The 6,909-nt window shown below is 44.2% G+C and overlaps 1 protein-coding gene across 7 annotated transcripts in view; it reads right to left on the bottom strand.

The window, feature by feature from the left end:
* The window catches only part of LOC104870217 (actin-85C), a 49,364-nt gene that overhangs the window by 25,525 nt on the left and 16,930 nt on the right, over positions 1–6,909 (bottom strand). The gene's annotated exons all lie outside the window — the stretch shown is intronic.

Below are 6,909 nucleotides of genomic sequence, written 5' to 3'. Positions count from 1 at the left end.
ATATCCTGCAAAATGAATGAATGAATCCTTTCTCTTTTGAATGTTGCACTTCCATTCAATCTTTACTATTACAGATGTTTTTATTTTAAAAGAAATTTCAGATGGTTTTGGTAAAGGCTTTATGTTTATCGTAGAAAATAGACAAAACTAAGGAAAATCAAAACCTTCCCTGCTCTTACTGGTTTAGTAAATAACATTTGTCCACCTTAGTGCTCACAGGTGGGCCGTGTTTATCTGGCACCTCCGTGGACAGCCGTGCATCGTATGACTATGGGGACACCAGCTGCGGCACCTATGTGTTTGTAGCGTCCAGCCAGCCTCAATAGCTGGGATTCTGTGACTGCAGATTCAGCCTACAGTAAATGGAAAACTTTTCCAAAAATCATATCTGTACTGAACATATACAGATTTTTTTTCTTATGGCTATTTCCTAAATAATCCAGTAGGACACACCTATTTGCAGAGCATTTCCCTTGTATTAGGTGCTAGTATCATAAATCATCTAGGGTGACCAAGACCATATGGAAAGGTGGGAACATGTTCTATGCAAACACTGTGTAGTTTTATGTAAAGCACTTGAGCATCCTTGGATTTTGCTACCCAAGAGTAGGGGCCCCCAACCCCTCAGCCATCGACTGATAACCCACTGACACCCGGCAGTCAGTCTAGGGCTTGATAGGAACCAGGCCACACAGCAAGAAGTGAGCAGCGGGTGAGGGAACGAAGCTTCATTTATATTTGCAACCTCTTCCTATCCCTCCCATTATAGCCTGAGCTCCGCCTCCTGTCAGGTCAGTGGCTGCATTAGACTCTCATAGGAGCCCAAACACTACTGTAAACTGCGCGTGCAAGGGATTTAGGTTGCTTGCTCCTTTGAATCATCCTGAAACCATTCCCTCTTCCCATCTCCAGTTGGTGGAAAAATTGTCTTTGGCGCAAAACTGTGTGCCAAAAAGGTCGAAGACCACTGACTGAGGGTTCCTGGAAACCATCCCACAGACACAGGGGCAGCTGTGCACATATTAAATGTGTTACATCAAATATATATTGTTTTGTATTTGACTTTATTGAACCTTATAAACAGTCCCATGTTATTCTTGCATGAAAATATTTTCAATTATGGGTTAATGATAAAATGTTACTGAGAAATGTGTCATTAATCAATGTTGCTGCTGTATGAACTTCATAAAGTTCACTCATCATAAACTCAGCCACCATGATGGCATTTGGTGGTATAACCTCATGGGACCAACGTCATGTGCAGGTCTACTCCTGACCGAAATGCCACAGCTCCACACTTACTGCATAATGTTCTTCAACATCAGTCTACTGTGAATACTTAACCTTTCACTAAAGTGGAAATGTTTCTTTCTTCTTTCTCTTTCCTTTTTTCTTTCTTCTTTCTTTGTATTCTTTCTTTCTTTTTTCTTTCCCTTCCTTTCTTTCTTTCTTTCCTTCTTTCCTTTCTTCCTTCTCTCTCTCCTGTCTTCTCCATCTGCCCACCCCACTCTTTTTCTGGTTCTGGGAATAGAACCCAGGGCCTTTCACCTGTTCAGCAAGTGCCTACTGCTACACCTCAGCCCCAGGTTCATTTTTTTCACCCTGTGGTGAAAACTCTTGTCCATCATTCTGTGTCGTGAATTTTGGACTAGATCCTTGTCACACACACACAAACACACCTCCTTAGATATACTAATTGGAAGAGCAGGGATTTAAAAAGGCTCCTTAAACATTTTGCCAGATAGTTCTCTGGGGACATTGGTCACACGTGCAGGCACTTTTTACCTGACCTGCTGACATTTGCACTGGCTCCCGTCACCCAACAGCCTTGAGATTCTTATGCAGGTCCACATCTCCCTTAAGCAATCTGGATGTTCAGTTGATGTTTGCCGAATGGCTTTTGAAAACTGATCTATTGTTTGGGAATTCATAATTTCCAGCTTTGTGATTTTTTGCAGGCCTCCTGTTAGTCTGTGTGCTGCTTATCACTTCCTAAACATGGGGCTTTGGCTGTCTCTTCACCTTCCTCATTGCAGGGCACAGAGGGACCTGTGCACACTGCACTGAAGTCTGAGGTTCATGAAGCATTTTACTGAACAGAGCCCTTGTATGAATTTCCTGCCTGTTAGTCACTGAGGTGGGAGCTCTATGGCAGGTGTCACTGGCACTCCAGCTGTCCCTTGGTATCTGCAAGAAATGGATTACAGGATTCCCACAGATACCCACATCTGTGATGCTTGAGCCTCTCAGTGAATCTACCCACCTCCACCATATACATTAAACCATCTCTAGATGACTTCTAATGCCTATCACAATGTAAATGTCATGTAAATATGTATTTCTTACTGTATTTCTTAGAGAATAATGTCAACAAGAGTCTGTACATGTTCAGCAAAGTTGTCAATTTTTAAAAACATTTTCTATCCTTGTTTGGTTGAATCCACAGATGCAGAACCAACAAAAATGGAGGCCAATTGTGTTTCCAAAGCAGAAAACAGTGAGGACCCTGAAACAGATGACTCTAACATGAAGCTAGGAGCAAAAGCGGCTTTTAGTGATGCCAGCAGCTCAGTGAGTGACTCCTATCAGTCTCAAGAGCTCCGAATAGAAGTTTGCACTTTCTTATATACCTCTTCTTATTTCTATGAGGTTTACTTCCATTGGAGTTTCCTTGAGAATATAGCAAGCAGGATTTACACAAAGCAGAGCAGCAGGGAGGGGGACAGCAAAGAGTTGTGGCAGGACTTTCTGAGTCCATTACACTCCTTTGGTGACATATTACAGAAGTCATGGCTACTCAGGCACATTCCACAAAGAGCATGGTTACCTAGTTAACCCATAGCTGCCTAATAACACAGTTAACTCCTAGTTGCCTAATAACAGCTAACTTACAGTTCTCCATTTTCACATGGAGGGGTGGTCTCTCTCATTACCAACAAGCAGACTTGGGAGCAGGAATCCAAGTCCATTCTCTTTCGCCCACATCTGGGGCTTTGGTGTATGGAAATAGATTAATTCTGTGGCTGGCCAAGCTGTTTTCATTTTCTCTTCAATACAATAGCATTGGAGTTCAGGGAAATTAGCTCTAGTGACAAAAATGTGGTTCTCCCCTTTTTGTTTTAAATCATTGGATGTGACTTCCATTTCCACTTGTTTAGCAAAAGAGAAATTAGGCCATGAGTAATTGCACTGCTCTCCCTGGGCTGAACATACTCATCTAGAGCATCTTGAATGGAAGAAAAATCAGTTCAGAGTGTGGGGGAGGGGCATTTTCCTCCAAGGTACCGGATCCCTTGAGCTCGACTGATTGGTGAAAAGCAAGGCAATGCTGCAGCCCCAGCATGGCACAGTTGACCGAGGGGCACTTTTCTACGCTATGCCAGATTCTTCTTGATCTGTGAATCTAAATATTCAGTACAATCAATCTATCCATCCATCAATATTCAGTATGAATGCACAGAAGTAAAAAAAAAAAATCTAAGGGAAGTGTAAAGGAAATTAGATGAAAATGATTAATCCATGTCTGACCAGTAAGAGGAAAGGAAGACCCCAAGTTTTGGGCACCACGCTAGATACATTTTGAATGCCAAGGAGAGCACTGGTGACAGAGAAGTAAAAGGTAGAGCCCACTTGGGACCCAGAGTGTTCTTCCAGGTCATTGGTTCTGTAAGAAATTGTTGGCTGTGATTGGCACACTTGGTGGCCACATGACCCGGTCGGAGCTTCTCCAAGTTGGTCTCTCAGAGTACTAGAGCTTGCTTGCTTTCCCTTTTCATCATTACCATGCTGTATTCTTAGGATTTCAGTGAGGTGGTCTCTAAGGTCTCTGCCCCCAGAGATGGCCACATGATCCATGCTGGTAATACTTTGGCCACTGTGGCTGGCCAAACAATGACCCTCGCCCTAATGTCACCTCCTGAAGCTTGAAACCTGCGAATATGTGACCTTACATGGCAAAAGGGACTCTGCAGGTTTGATTAGGTTATGGATACTTAGATGGGGGATGACTCTGGATTATCCAGACGGACCCAAATACCATCACAAGTGTCTTTATAAGTGAAAATGGGAGCAGGAAAGTCAGAGTCAGGCAGATGAGAAGATGCTACATTCTGGCTTTTAAGGTGGAAGAAAAGGCTGCAAGCTAAGGAATGCAAACTGGAGTAGGGAAGGAAATAGATCCTGCACTGTAGCCCTCAAAGGGACTGACGCCCTGTCTACAGTGAAGTCTACTTCAGATCTCTGGCCTCCAAAGTATAAGAGGAAGCACTTACGTGGCTCCAAGCTACAGAGTCTGTTGTAATTTGTCCCAGCCATCCTTGGCCGTGGTGGAGAGGTGAGCAATGATGGGAACTGAGACCCCTTTCTAGAGCCCTGGCCAGAGCCGCTGGGAAGGATATCTCTTCCATGGGACCTGGGAGCAAAGGAGTCTTGAAGTGAGCCTGAAGCTGCCAGTGCAGCTTTCCTGGTCACACTGCCAGTGTCACCTAAGGAGGATGAATCCAGCTGAAGACAAGCAGAGACAGGACACGGGACAGAAACCATACAGTATCACTGGAGCAGGGCATCAACCTGCCCTGAATTATCCAGCCCAGTGAGCCAATGAGTCCTTTCCTTTCTGAATGAGCTACATTAGGCTTCTGTCACTTCTAATGGAGACAGGTTTATAGCATCTTGGCTCCCTCAGGCTTGGCCATTAGAATTTGGTTGGCTCTAGTGCCCAGAAAATCATTAGAAATTAAAGATATATGATCGTCCTCTGAAAATGCTCTAGTGGTGGCCCCTCACATAGGTTAGATCAGAGACTTTTACTATAAACTGGGGGAGGGTGTCAGCATTCATTCAACAAATGTTTATCAAAAGCTACTCAAGGATCAGGCACTGCCTATGTTGGCACCCAGTGAGGAGCAGCTGGATAGGTTCTTCCCTCCTGGGCTGCTGATCTATCCAGGGAGCCACCGTCAAAACATCATTTTTTTAAATTAAAAAATAGGTACTTATTTTTCAATATGGCCAGTGCTATCAAGTTAATATGTGTCATGGACAGTTCCTGGAGGAGACGTCACCTGGTCAGAGCAGGTAAGCTGGTGCTCTGTACAATGAACAGACTTCATTTGATTCACTCAATAAAGTTTTAATTTTCAAGATGTGCAGTTGGTTCAACCTGTTAGAGCATCTCCTGCAGTTTCTGGTGTAGATGAGTGAGCCGTGTGCTTTGAAAGCTGCTTGGTAAGGGATTCCTCTACTGAGAGGCTCCCGATCTGTTGCCTTGGCCAGGGAACCACGAGTTACAAGCTTAGCTGACAAGGTTCTTACAGGGGTTGTCACATGTGGCCTTGTCAAAGAGATCAGGCTATGGAGCATGTCTGCACCCTGCCTCTGACCAGTTCCTCCTTGTGGAGGAAACCCCCTCCCCTGCCCATGAGCAGTCACCGCATCCCCTCCCCACTGGTAACCACTAACAAAACTTCCTGGCTCTGTGGCTTTTCTATTCGGGGCATCACTCCATGGGTAACCTTTCAGGCTTGCTTCTTTCACTTAGTGTAATGTTTTCCAGGTTCCTCCGTGCTGGAGCCCATGTCAAAACCTCTTTTTGCATGGTTGACCAATATCCCGTGGCAGAGATGTATCATAATGTGTTTATCTATTAACCAAGGAATGAACTTTTAAGCTGCATCTACTTTTTTACTCTCTTGAGTAGTATGACTCTGAAAATCATCGCACAAATTTGGGTGTCGACATATTTCATTCCTCTTGGGTATATGCCTGGAAGTAGCAATGCAGAGTCAGGTGATAATACTTTGCTTAATGTTTTCAAGGAACTCCATCCTGCCTTCTAAGCAGCTTTGCCATTTTACACTCCCACTTGTAGTGTGTGAGGCCTCTGCTTCTCTACAGTCTCACCAGCACCTGTAATTATCTGAATTTTTAAAAGACAGTGGTCATCCAAAACAGGTATGAAGTGATAACTCATCGTGGTATTTCCTTAATGGCTGAATATGTCAAATATTTTTTCATGGGCTTATTTGCATATCCCTCATTGATATAGTTTTTCTTGAACAAATGTCTCCTTAAATTACGTTGCCTATTTTTAATTAGCCTAGTTTTAACTTTTTTTTTTTTTTTTTTTAGTTCTTTGTGTACTCTGGATACTACACCATTGTCAGATGCATGATTTGCCACTGTTTTATTCTTTTGTTTTTGGAAGATTTTGGGACAAGTGCAATTCTCAAGGAGAAATGTCTATCTTGCCAAAAACAGTAGTGTCACATCCACTGACAATCCAAATCCTCAGTCATTATCTGCTTTTCTGGCCTGTGTTCTCCAATTTTGCCATCTGTACCACATACAGCATTGGAACATCTGGACCTGAGGCTTCCAGGACAAGTCTGTAAGAGCCCCAGGCTAAGCCCTCCTGAAAACTTCAATAGTGCCACATCTGTGTGTCTCATCCCACATCAGGTGCCACATGGAGCCAGGTGGAACTGAGCATGAAGCTCAGGGGTGCGTCTGCTCTTGGCCTCCACATTTCTTGTCTCATCCCATCCTCTTCTCTCTCCTCTCTCATGACATATCTGTAGAGGCCAATGTCACTGTCATCTCTCTTGCTGACTGCTCCCAAGCCTGTGGTATTGGCTACTTCAGAAGGATGTGCCAATATTGCTGAAAGCCTGGTTTTTTTCTTCTGGTAGGATTGTCTGTAATCACGCCAGCATGGGGTGTTGGCTGGTGCTGGCACACATCACTCTGCCTAAAGCTGGTCACACAGCAAGTGGGTGCCCAGAGCAGGGGCAGAGTGGGAAGGGGCCGTCTGTGCTGGCAACTATACATGTGGGGAGGCTGAAGAGGAATGAGGCCTTGTGGATTAAAGTGGTCCCAAAAAGAGATGTGGTAGTCCTCACCCTGGTACCT

The sequence above is a fragment of the Fukomys damarensis genome, unplaced genomic scaffold (assembly GCF_012274545.1).
Source record: "Fukomys damarensis isolate Sample0158 unplaced genomic scaffold, DMR_v1.0_HiC HiC_scaffold_27, whole genome shotgun sequence".
In the NCBI taxonomy this organism is placed as follows: domain Eukaryota; kingdom Metazoa; phylum Chordata; class Mammalia; order Rodentia; family Bathyergidae; genus Fukomys; species Fukomys damarensis.
The sequence above is the reverse complement of the archived record's forward strand: the minus strand, read 5'-3'. Positions and strand labels throughout refer to the sequence as shown.